At 39.7% G+C, this 13,756-nt stretch overlaps 1 protein-coding gene across 1 annotated transcript in view; it reads right to left on the reverse strand.

The window, feature by feature from the left end:
• Positions 1-13,756, reverse strand: part of TMEM132D (transmembrane protein 132D) — a 322,790-nt gene that overhangs the window by 5,494 nt on the left and 303,540 nt on the right. The gene's annotated exons all lie outside the window — the stretch shown is intronic.

Below are 13,756 nucleotides of genomic sequence, written 5' to 3' on the forward strand. Positions count from 1 at the left end.
GGAGGGGGGGCAACGATATACCGTATTTATCGGCGTATAACACGCACTTTTTTAACTAAAATCCGGAGCTTAAACCCTACCTGCGTGTTATACGCCGATAAATCCGGGGTCGCAACTGAGGCAGGCGGCGGCGGCCGCCAGCAGAGGAGTCCTGGATTTCTGCCAGTCAGGGGGGCCCAAGGGGTGCCGAGCGGTTGCTGAAGACAACCGCTCGGCAACACTCGGGCCCCTCTGCCTGACAGATATACAGGAATCCTTTGCTGGCGGCAGCCGCCGCCACCGCCACCGCCGCCTGCCTCAGCGCTTCAACTCCTGTGTTGGAAGCGTTTGTCTCGGGTGCCGGCGCTTTACGCTGGGCGCCGGCATATGACGTCAGACGCCGGCGCTCAGCAGTGAAGCGCCGGCACCCGAGACAAACACCTCACGCTTCCAACACAGGAGTTTAAGGTAAGTGACCGGGGCGGGGGGGGGGGAGATCCTGAGAAGGGGGGGTTAGGGAGTTAGAGGGGAGATCCTGAGAAGGGGGGGTTAGGGAGTTAGAGGGGAGATACTGAGAAGGGGGGTTAGGGAGGGAGGTCTTACTGTGTGTGTCTTACTGTGTTTGTGTGTGTGTGTCTTACTGTGTGTGTGTCTTACTGTGTGTGTGTGTCTTACTGTGTGTGTGTGTCTTACTGTGTGTGTGTGTGTGTCTCACTGTGTGTGTGTGTGTCTCACTGTGTGTGTGTGTGTCTTACTGTGTCTGTGTGTGTCTTACTGTGTGTGTCTTACTGTGTTCATAGCTTATTCAGTTATTGTAATAAATATTTTAGCCCATTTTTTAGCTCAAAATATTTTTTCCTTTTTTTTCTCCTCTAAAATCTAGGTGCGTCTTATCAGCAGGTGCGTCTTATAGAGCGAAAAATACGGTAATTCTGCCGTAAGTGCCTTGCTCCTATTACACACATGGTACTTTTTTTTTAACCATGGTGTTTATATTTTGTCATCTTGGAAGTATTCCTGTTGTACATTTTTTGCCATAGTATACAAAGGGTCTATAAAACAAGGCTACTTTTTATGTAAATTGTGACGGAGACCTGTACTGGGACTGAGTAGCTCCGCAGCAGAGATCTTTGCTGCTGAAAGCACTAGCCAAGACTTAGTGTAGGGTGCAAACTGAACTCATTTTTTTGAAGACAGCTCAGATATTTATACACACGACATGATAGGATTAGGGGTATAATCCCATCATTTCCAGACAGCCTGGCACCTCCATACAGTTCTATGGCCAGTAATGCCTACCCAACAAAGAGTCAATATTTCGGGGTGATCCCGAGGAAGCAGCATCAATCTTGGGGTACCAATGGAGAGCTCAGGGTCGAAGATGTTATGGTCCAAAAAGCAATGCGATCCAACGTTGGGACCCTGAGCGACAGCGTTGGAAACTTGCCAGGCCCTAAAGATTGGTTATAGAACCAGGGTTCCCAAACGAGCTCCCTTTCCGTAGCCGCCACCGACTGTTGCCCACTACACGCTTAATGTAACCTCAAAAGAGCTACGTGGTGGGACAAAGGGTGTCTGCAGCAATGCAGTTCCAATTGTCGGTGGGCATCACCGTGGTTTCTAGCAGCTGTACAGTTCCATGAATTTGCGGCTAGGTCCCGGCCAGGCGCATCGAGTGTTTCCTGGCTTGTAGAGACCCCATAGCCAGCTAGTTCATGGGAGTCTGGTTAGGGCAGACCAGACGGCGTTTTCCGTTCACCCTGTGCCCCCCTCCCAAACTCAAACATACCCCCATGTGTCATCAGCCTCAGGGGGTTACCATGACACAAATGCAAGTACACATGTGCCACACCAATATCAAAAGACCTGTTTCCTTTTATTAAACTGGACTGTGAGCTTCTTGGTCTACACCAAGATAAAGCAGATAACACTGCTCCTATAGGGTGTTTCAATGGCATTCAGTAGAAAATAATTCATTGAGCTCCAGGAATTCTTCAAAGACCGTTAATGAACAGTTCAATGATTGAAATTCAACAGTATCTGCTGCGTGTACAGTCATTTCTGTTATAGTATACAAACAATAGGAACCTCCAAGAAATATAGGACTTTTCACCTAAGTAGTTTAATTAATTTATAATATGGATGTCTTTGCTCTAGCTGGCACATCCAAAATGTTTTAACAGTTTTTGGAGCTCAAGGCCTTGAGGTCAGCATTAAGGCTGTACATGGTGCACCTTTACTTGGAAAACAGTAGAATAGAAATAAGGGTACCACTGGATGAAGCTGTGATACAAAGTGAATATAAAACATTATTTAAGAGAATTAAATTGAAAAAGCCTCTAGGCATTCCACAGTCCAGGGAACCGATGTGCTCATGTGGTTGTCTGCCTGATGTGTGAATTGTATTAAAACACCACTTGTTGATATTCTCTTATTAAGTCGGCTTATAAATTTTTATTATGTAAATACATCATGTGCTTATAATATGACCTTAGCATATTGTACATACTACTGATAAACAGTGCTGCGCTGGTTCTCTGACAGTAGATAATTTCCCCAAATTTGCGGTCACACAGTTTCAATAGAGGATTAATATTTTTAATTTGTTTTTTTGAACATTAACCATTGGATACTTTATGTATCCCTCTGCACGTACGATCTACCATATTTAATAGATGGGGACTGCTCTGGTGTTTAAGACAGCTCTATGTATAAGAATCCTGTGTATAGTTAAAAAACAGATGTTAAGACACAATGGTTAGCTTTTTTTTTCTGTATAGATACATTCCCTGCCACTTGATGTATGAAAGGATCCAGACCCAACTTAAAATTAAGAAGGCACTGATTCAAAAACTCCTACATTCTTGAGGTGTACTGCAGTATCTTTCTGAAAGGGGTAGCTTGGGTGGATGACTCTCTACTGAGATCTAGATAATTTACAGAATGATGCCAGGGGACACACACATGAACACTAATACTCAGGAGAGGAGGACCTGCCAACTGTGAAGGTAACGTAGATCGTGGATGAGCACCTAAGCCACAACCCTTATATGAGGCAAGTCTGACAACAGGCATTTTTCCCTGGGTTTCGCCTGCATCAAAAGACATTATTAAAAGATGTCCTCTGTATTTTTTATTATTTTAAAATCTCACATTCAGCAAGGGGACATATACACAATGATTTTACAGACACAGCAATTTCTAATGTTCACAGCCACCTCGCAGTGCTCAGCAACACAGCACCTGTGCTGCAACAGAAGGTCTCCCAAACTGGCCCATGATCCCATTGCCACGCAAAAGCGGGACAGTGGCACAGCTACCAAGGACTGCATAAACCAGAACTGTTGGGGAGTTTGGGAATGCTACTGAACATGCGCAAGAATATGCATACTAATGCTTTTCTTGATTCTGTAGAGGTAGCCATGAGAGTACTTAAATTAGACAGAAATCTCATTTTCTAACTCCAATGACTTAATAATGCATGCTTCAAACTGCATGCAGTAAACTATATTAAAGTTCATGCAAAATGGAACTCAACATTCATTAAAAAACAAAGATACAAGTTTGGGTACTGACTTTAATTAGATATTTATGGGAAAAAACAGAATTTGCTTTTACATTAAATATATTTTTCAATCCTAAAATGTCCTAATTAATTTGTCTGCTGGCTGGACAAATGCCATAAATAGATGACATCTGAATTTGTATTAGACACAGATTACATACATACCATTGGTATTAAATCCAAAATGTGTATGCAGGAGGAAAAAATTGCTCCTAAAAGAAAATACATTTAATCATGTTCTAGTTTGAGGAGCTTCCAACGAATATCTTCAAATTGAAGACTGTCTTTTGGGTTAAGGACAGTGATAAAGAGTGCAGCTTGGCACTTGTGATATTTGAAATGACATCAGCGAGAAGCATTAGTATTGGATTTAGAAGACTTTGGATGGAGTTCACAAAGACTTGTGTTGACGTTCCGCTAATCAGCTTTAGAAGAAGGTGGGTGGAGGAAGGATTTAAGTAAAGGAGAATCTTTCCTTTCATTTTGCCACAGTCTCTAGGTTGTAATTACAAAATTAACTTTAGCTTCAATCTCTTTAATAGGCAACAGTTTTTACTAAAGGACTGCTGTTTATATATAAAGTGTTGAATTGGTTAAAGGATTTGGTATATATTGTCAGCAGTTGTTTGGTGGAATCTAAGGAGGTGGCCATTGTCAACTGAATCTTGAAAATATGACCCTATCTGGCAAAAGAAAACCAAAAAGCCTGACTTTAATTTAAGGTTAGTGATCATATGTAGCCATGTATTATCACATAGTTGTTTGGCTCCTTTTTAAATCATAATTAAGGTCTGAGTCTCTATGTCATGGTTCTTATCTGTCATCAAATTGTATGTTTCTACATCCTTTTGCAAATGCAATTCCCAATCAACTGCCCACACACTTAAAGATCAAGGAAACACAGTTTGGTCCATTGCCCATTTAGGACAATATAAAGAATCGTCCGAGATGGATGACAACGTCCAAATATATCTTATATGATTTCAAAGTAATATGTGTAAGAGATAAGCATGTGGAAAAGCTATAGTGTAAAAAAATATTCCCAAACCACTTCTAGCTACTAACAATTTAAGGAGGTATGAGCGTTGGTAAAACCTCTTAAGGTTTAATGTTAAAGTTATAACAGACTTGAGAGAAGTGAACTCCCTATTATGAAATCATGGTGAAAAAGCAGCATTCAACTCAACAACAATAGAATTGTTCTTATAACAACTTGTATTGAGAAAAGTGAATACGCAACAATCATCAAATGCTCTTAGCATTTTGCAGCATCTGCTAGGCACATATTCTCAGGAAAATTAAATTTTTATGGCATAGGTCCTAAAAGTAAAGTTAGTTGCCTACAGCTTGTGTCAGAAGAGCTGATGTTTTTATTACATAGCCAATGGCTGCAAAAAGTTTTACCACCTTCAGTATTAACTGAGGCTAATGAATGATAACAGCTCCTGCTTAAAGCTCTTATTTGCACATAGAATCACTGGTGATAGACACAGTACAGCAACTACCGCCGTCTCCCGCAGGCTTTAGTAAATCAGTTGGTAGTACATAGCCCTCTGACTATATGATTACAAGTCACATTGATTAAAATGCTTTTCTGAGAACAATACTGCATATAACTGCAATAGTGGTATGGAATCTGCTGGTGCCATATAAGTAAATTTAATATAAAAACTCAAGGATGTTTTGCAAGAAAAATAGGGAAAAAACAGAAGTTCATATCCTTCAGAAGGCATGGTACCACTTCCTGATACTTTGACTTGTAGTATAACTCATATTTGTACAGTGATATTTACTTGCTCCTACTATATATAAATGGATATTATACACTAATGTCTTAAATGTCAAGAAATTTAGCATATTTTGAAACATTAAAGAAGAGAAATGGCCAGTTATGGCTGGAGGTCTTCTCTTCTCCTCTTTTGGAATACTACCTTGCAGTAGGGATGCCATAACCATTGTGAAAAGTACATAGCTAGGATAGAAAAACCCAAGAAGTGATTTTTCTAGCATTTAATGGGTAATAACAATAATGCCAAAGCCAGACACCTTCTACTAGGTAAGGTAGGCAAGCTTAATTGATCTCCTTCTTCATCCCCATACATCCAGAGGAGGACTAGCTTAATTCAGCCCAAGGGGCAAATCCAGCCAAGTGACCTAGTAATAAAAGGTACAAAGCATATCAGGGAGACATCACTTTCAATGTTTATATCCAGTCATGTCCAAACACATTCACAGAAATGGGCTATCCTGTATTGACCTTATGTGATCTAGGATATATATGGCAATGTGTATAATTACAAGTAAAGCACACGATGCAGGTACTGGCTTAAAATCCTTAAGTCAGAGCAGCCCAGGGGGCATTTTTACCCCTTTTCCCCTACCTTAAAGCCCTATCAGTACCTCTGTCCTTCCCATAATATCGAGTTCTCCCCTCACCACTCCATTCCACAGCTTAAAGTCTACAAGCCTATTTAGTATGTGCATCACTTTGACATGCAGATAATTAATTTCACAGTCCCTTTCCATTTTAGGTATAATTAGTGAAATATATCAATTGACATTTTGCTCATTAACTGCCAAAAAACCAACATTTAATTGCTGGATTCTATGATACTGAAGGTGCTAATATAATGTATAATTGTATGTTTTAATCAGATAACTGCAGTGAAGTAAACCACAATTGTTGCAACAATGTCATTTAAAATCTCCAGAATGTAAAATTTTGCAGCATATGTTTTTGTTTTGGTTTTTTTTGCTTTGTTTTCAGTGAAATAGATGCAGATGGTTCCAACATTATTCTGCCTTTAGGATATAAGGATGCATTTCACATCACAGCTAGTAGAAGGGCTCGCCCTGTGTCATTAATCAGGCCAAACAGAAGTCCTGCCCGCTCATTATTTAGTACATGCTCTGCGGCTGATTAAAAATCTTTACAGGAAGAAAATGTTTATCACTCGGTAAATCTTCTGGCAGCCTCACAGATAGATAGTTAATAATCGTCTGATAGTAAAATGTGCATTCATCTGCTGGGAGTACTTTGGATTTGCTGGCCTTCAGGGAAGTCTGATTGGGGGGGGGTTTACAGGGCTCTCCTGTTGATAGCCTGTATTCCAGAAGAGTTTTGTGTTTGTCTTTCTAATCTTTATGCATGCTATGTAGGACAGTAATCCTCTTCTGAACTAGCTTTATTTATAATGTATATTTCAAACGCTGACCCACAATGCTAGAAGGATTATAAGATATCTTCTGGGTTTAGCATTGCAGGAAAATGCATCTTGCTAAAGCGTGTTACTTAGAAAATAACAGTTAAACACGTTAAAAAGCATCCCTGTATTAGTAAAGTTGTGTAAGAATATCTGTTTTCGTAACAGTATGTTTCAGACCACCGATGCAGAACCTTTTTCGAAATCAGAAAAAAAATGGAATAATTCTGCACTAATTCTGCATAAATCTGTGTTTAATGCCTATTGTTGCTGCAGTCTGATACCCGCTTGTAATGCTCCAAAGTAAAATGTTTATTTTGTATTTAAAATGTGGCCCACAGGTTAAATTGAAATGTTTGGTCTGTCTGATCGCACCCAAAATTAAGTTAGCATTTAATTTATTGACTATAAGAGATGTTTGTGCTGTAAGGAGATAAAACTAAATAAAACTGATTTTTTTTTATTGTATTTTGTATGACTAGTATCCCACCTTATACAATTCTGTTAGACACATTATCTGCTGTTTCTACACAATTATGACTTTTAAGGCCATAGAGCACAGTGATGCCCTCACATCCAGCAAACATTCAAAGCTCCTTCCTCTTTCACAGAAGGAGAAAGGTGGAACTATGAAATGAGAATCTTAAAATAGTAACCTTTTAATAGCCCATAACGAAGATTCTATTCAGTGGTTAACCTTGACTTATCATTATTCAGAGATGCATTTAAAACCTGCATTCAAGAAGGGATATCAACCATAACATACTGGTAGCAAAAGCACAAACTCACAGCCTACTCCTTCCTGTTCTTCACAGCAGTGTAGAATAGGAAGGAGTAGGCTTTAGACTGTGTGATCCTCAGAATCTGTCCCTTCACCATAAATTTGGGGAAAAAAACCCTGAAACTCAGGGTCAAACCCTGGCAGTTCCCTGGCACAGATACATCAGTCAAAGAGAACAATCTTGCCAACCTGATAAGATGTTGGGCTCAGTAGCCATCTACTCATTATTGGATTACAAAGTTTCTCAATCAGCCTTTGGTCTCCTCACTCATGCACGGCATCAATTGCAATGATGCTAAGCCAGGCTTTGGCCCAGCTGCTATAAACCAAACCATCCTCCCTCAATGTTCCTTAAACACAAATAAATCATTAATTTGTGGGCAATGATTCATGAGTCGAAAATATTGATTATAAAAACAATACCTCCCATTAATTTCACAGGGAATTTTAACTTGCGGCTCAGAAACAATGTCAATACTTTGCTTTCCAAATAAAATATGAAAACACACTATACTGAAAGTGCTTCCAGTACTTGGCACCAAGCCATCTCTATCTCAGAGCTAAGCATTTCATCCAGATGAATAATATCTAGCTTCCAAAGAGGTTTTAGTGTGACTAAGTGAACTGTACTTCATTTTATTGATGCATAATTATAAATATGTACAGCTCTCATTCACTGTTTCCTATGACTTTATTATTTGGCATTGGTTTTCTGCAGAATAACTGCATATGTAGGCAGACACACTGAAGCGGGTGCACAGTCAGACCCATCTGTGTCCTGAAATAACCTCCATGATACTTATCACCTGTCTGGAATAGAAGAACCTGCAGCCTCCCCATAACACTGTGTACTTGCAGGATTAATGATCTTGATTTGTGTGTTTGGTAAAAGACCAGATCATTGAACCTGGTTTAGGGTGCTGTAGTAATGGGAACCAGTTTGTAGTTGTTTGTAGTTAACAAAGGCCACCAGCGTATCTAACCTAAGCCTTATTTAACCCTTTTGAGTTGTCCAATACTCTGAAGTGCTCAGCTGTCTAGCACTCAAATAATTAACTCTTCAGAGCTAGAAAGTCAGAAACCATTGACATTAACCATATGATTGTGCTGCTTATGAAGCTAGCTAATGGCTGCTTCAGCTCTTACAGAAGAGATCCATAGGAGCATCACGTTTGCTGACTGCCTTTATCAGAAGACCTCAAACTGTACAGTGAATATTTGTCAAAGATGTACAGAGATTGAAGTCTCTTAGCTTTAACCAGCTTTAACCAGTCCGCTAGCTGGATTACATATAATAGACAAAGCAGGGGAGAAGGCTACAGAGATAGAAAAGCTATTCTATAAAGCAGCTTATTTTCCCACAGACAGATGCAGTCAAATAATAATGATGACTCGGATTAATACCCGTAATAGTATCTGCTGCCAAAAAAGGATCTTAAGGCTCTTTAACCTCTTTGCTGCAGACTCATGTGGAAGTGAAAGGATATATAAGTGAACAAGCACACACATTTGCTCTTAAATTATTGGTGATTTTACATGTTTTTATTTTACAATGAGGGAAACAAATACCTATTTCTTAATTAATGTTAAAAGCATCTGGGAATTAACAGCACATTACTTCACACTCTCTCTTTTGATATTTTAATCACCAAAATGTGACAGTATTTTTCATTCTCACACTTCTATAAGTGGGAAAGCAGGACTACATGGGTGCAAATCTAAGTTTTCCAAGTTTTTCCATGCATCAAATTTTTAAATTACTATTTTACCATACTATCTTTCTCTGCAGTTAGGCTTTCTCTAGCCTACTTCTAGCTATTAAAGATACACGTAACGCTTTGCCAAGCCCAAACAGAAGAACATTTGGGAATTATAGTGTGTTGATTGGAATATGTCAAAAATTACCAACACAAGGAGGAAAATTATGCTTTTGTGATTATTCATTCATTTTCATAAAGTAGCATTTGTTTTATTATTATTTTTTTATTTAAAGCTCTATTTTTAAGTTAGTTCAATTTCTATTTTTTTGTTTTGAGGTTACTCGAACTTTGATGATGTTTGTTCTACCTAGGGTGCCTAGAAAAGCGCTGCATCATATGAAGAGGGGTAAATGAAACCATCATTTTATTTCTCTACTCAATGCTATATGTAACTTAAAACTACATTAAAAGGTTTATTGAGATACTAGAATTGCTTACCCAAAGTTTCTCCTCTATCTTACATCATAACAGTGTGAATTCCTGTGACTAGTCCCCTTTAAACAGGAAGACCTTCAAGAAAATGCCTCTACTGTGAAGTCAGGAATTGACAGGCGACAGGAACAAATTAAGCATCTTCGGTACACGTAATTATTTTATTTAACGTGTATACAAGAGTATACTTACGTATAATTTAAGTACCGTATTTGCCCGATTATAAGACGAGGTTTTTTCCAGAGAATGCTCTGAAAAATACCCCTCGTCTTATAATCGGGGTCGTCTTATAATCAGACCTCTAATACTTCCGCTCAAGCGGAAGTTGTCTATGTGAATCGCGTAGACCTCTACACGCTGCCCCGACTAAGCACCGGGGACTCAGAAGCACCGGTAAGTTTGGAGGAGGGAGGGGGAGGGAGTGGCATAAGGCATTTCTGGAGGCAGAGTGCTCTGTGAAATGCCTTTTAACCCCCTTAATGCCACTCTGCCTCCAGAAATGCCTTATAGCTCCCTATATGCCACTCTGTCCCATAATATGCCTTTTAACCCCCTAAATGCCAGAGTGGCATATAGGGGTATAAGGCAATTCTGGAGGCAGAGTGGCACATAGGGGGTCAAAAGGCATATCATGGGACACAGTGGCATTTAGAGGGTTAAAAGGCATATCATGGGGCACAGTGGCATATAGAGGGTATAAGCCATTTCTGGGGCAGAGTGGCAAGCCAGGGGGCAGATGTGCATAACTGGGGGGGCAGGTTGAAAAAAAGGAAATAAAAACAAAATACTTTTCTCAATCATAGCTTTTATTAACAAAAAATTGTTCACATAGTTTACATGAATTAACATTTACTGGTAAAACTTTTTTCCTATAGGGTCGTCTTATATTCAGGCTTTTTCTTTTTTTCATAAATTAATATTCAGATTTTGGGGGGGCATCTTATAATCAGGGTCGTCTTATAATCAAGCAAATACGGTATTTAGAAAAGTTGGGGAAAATATCTAAGTAGAACAGCACCTTTAACTAGGCATAGCCTCATTTCCTACAGTCCCACTGTAAAGAATGCATTGTAAATCCTATTGTCAGTCCAAATGCAATGTTGCTACCTGTATAGGTTTAGCAGACTGTGCATGACCCTTTTCCACAAGAGATAATTTGTACCTGTTATGTTATCTCAGTTGGACCAGATGGTCATTTCAGAGCCTTCTTTAGAAAATGTACCTTCCAGGGCTACACTGGTTTCCTATGTTCCTGACCCACCAGGTTACTCTATAGTATGAAACAGCAATTTAAAAATGTTGCGTAAACAGCTTTCAAATGTAACATTATTTTTATATTGATATTTTAACTTATAAGTGAAAAAAGCTTTAATAGTAGATGTGTAAGAGAAGTGTAATAGTACCCCTTTAGGTTTATTTTCTTTCATAAGTATTGACAATCTACTTTTTTGTAATCAAAATGTGTTAGATTTTGTGCTTGAATTACGTTCACAGCTTCAGATGGAATGTAATCTAACCCAATATATTAAGACAGAATCTAAACACATTAAATTATTGCTGTTTTAGCATGGGATGCTAGCTGCAGTATTCAGAAATTAACCTCAAGCAGCAGAACACATGTTTGCTTGTACTGTGGTTGTTAGTAATTACTCCATAATCACCCTGTAATTAATTCCTGCAGGATTTAGGGTTTCTGCAATTCTATTTCAGACTAAATGGTCAATTGTCTTTACACACAAAACACATTAGGATGCTGTTTCATATACATTTAGCAATGCATTTGATAAAAAGCATGTTTTAGCAGTATTTCCAAACATGAATATGAATCTTTGTAAGTTTACTCAAAACGGCTGCAATTATCACTGAAGTGGTTGGTTAATCTTGTGCAAAGTGCTTTTCCAATAAATAAGGATTTTGCCGTTGACTTGCTTCACCTTATAGTTTTCCATAAACTAAAAGCTTAAAGTTGTGGAATTTTGACTCTTTATCTACGTCCAGAGGCGTAGCTACTGAAAATAGCGCCTATGGCAAGCACTGAAATTGCACCCCTGTCCAAATATCTAAAACCCATTTACTAGCCCCTGCTGCCCATATATGTATAAATATTAGTCCCTGCTGCCGATAGCAGGTATAGATCAACACAAACCCAGATCAATTGAAATTCACTTGTGATCTCAGCACTGAAGGTATATATCAAATAAACAGAATCAGACATATAAATCCTGTATTTGCAGGTATACATAAATAATGTATGGAAACATAGCATAGCAGATATGGATCTACAGAATAACACAAAAACCCAGCTTTGCAGGTATGGATCAATTGGAATTCACATAAAAACACGGCATTAAAGGTATATTTAAAACCCCCTAGATTAGGCATAGATCACAGGTTGCACACCCCAAAGTCAGCCCTGGCATCCACACTGCCCACATAGAACCTGACCAGCACCATAAGATTTGCCATCTTTGTCCCCAAATAGCCCAGCACAAGTCAACTTTGTCCCCAAACAGTCCATCTTTGTCCCATATACACCCTGCCTGTGCCATCTTGGTCCCCAAGGCTCAAACCTCCTGCTAGTGCCATCTTTGCCCTTCCACAATTATACATCTATGATACACACAAACACTTTTACAGTCACTCACTAATTCACACTTTAATTCAGACAACTCATCCACACATTAACTCATGCTCTCCCTCATTCAGACAATTCATCCACACATTAACTCATGCTCTCCCTCAGTCAGGCAATTAATCCACACATTAACTCATATTCTCCCTCATTCAGACAACTCATGCTCTCCCTCATTCAGACAATTCATCCACATGTTAACTCATGCTCTCCCTCATTCAGACAACTCATCCCCATATTAACTCATGCTCTCCCTCATTCAGACAATTCATCCACATATTAACTCATGCTCTCCCTCATTCAGACAATACATTCACATATTAACTCATGCTCTCCCTCATACAGACAACTCATCCACATATTAGCTCATGCTCTCCCTCATACAGACAACTCATCCACATATTAACTCATGCTCTCCCTCATTCAGACAATACATTCACATATTAACTCATGCTCTCCCTCATTCACTCAATGCATCCACACATTAATTCACACTCTTTACTTATATCTACCCCCTCTCATTCCCTTATCACTTTCTAACCCCTCTCCTTCCCTTATCACTTTCTACCCCCTCTACTTCCCTTATCACTTACTACCCCTCTCCTTCCCTTATCACTTACTATCCCCTCTCCTTCCCTTATCTCTTTCTAACCCCTCTCCTTCCTTTATCACTTTCTAACCCCTACCCTTCCCTTATCACTTTCTAACCCCTATCCCCCTTGGTAGTTCTCTCACCGTGAGGTCCAGCGACGGGAGCACGAGGCTTCTGTCTTCCTGTCTTCATGCTGAGCGCCGTAATATGACGTCATATTTCGGCGCTCAGCAGTGAAGCAGCGGGTACCAGCAAGCGGCTTTTAAACACTGTCTTTTTTTTTTTTTGATGCGGGGGAGAACGAGGGGCGGCGAGCGGTTGCTAGACGCCCCTCTCTCTCCTCTGCATCAAAAAAAGACAGCGTTTAAAAGCCGCTCGCTGGTGCCCGCTGCTTCACTGCTGAGCGCCGAAATGTGACGTCATATTACAGCGCTCAGCATGAAATGCCGGCACCGGGACGGTGGTAGAGGCCTCGTGGAGGAGAATGAGGGGCGTCGAGCGGTTGCTAGGCGCCCCTATCTCTCCTCCGCATAAAAAATAAATAAATAAAAGACGGCGTTTGAAAGCCGCTCACTGGCGCCCCCTTCAAATGGCGCCTATGGCACGAGCCATACCCTAGATACGCCTCTGTCTACATCACAGCATTCAATATGTATTCAGGCAAAATTTTGAAAAGTTAAGCAATAATCTAACAGGGTCACGCTTTACTATGCATATTATAGAATGTGAGGCTTTACTTGTGTAACTCCTCAGATAGCACCCAACATGTAAACAGCTTAGATGACAAACTCTTGTCATTCAAGTATCTAGGA

Source organism: Sceloporus occidentalis, unplaced genomic scaffold (genome assembly GCF_023333645.1).
Source record: "Sceloporus occidentalis isolate IW3139 unplaced genomic scaffold, rSceOcc1.0.p SCAF_48, whole genome shotgun sequence".
In the NCBI taxonomy this organism is placed as follows: Eukaryota; Metazoa; Chordata; class Lepidosauria; order Squamata; family Phrynosomatidae; genus Sceloporus; species Sceloporus occidentalis.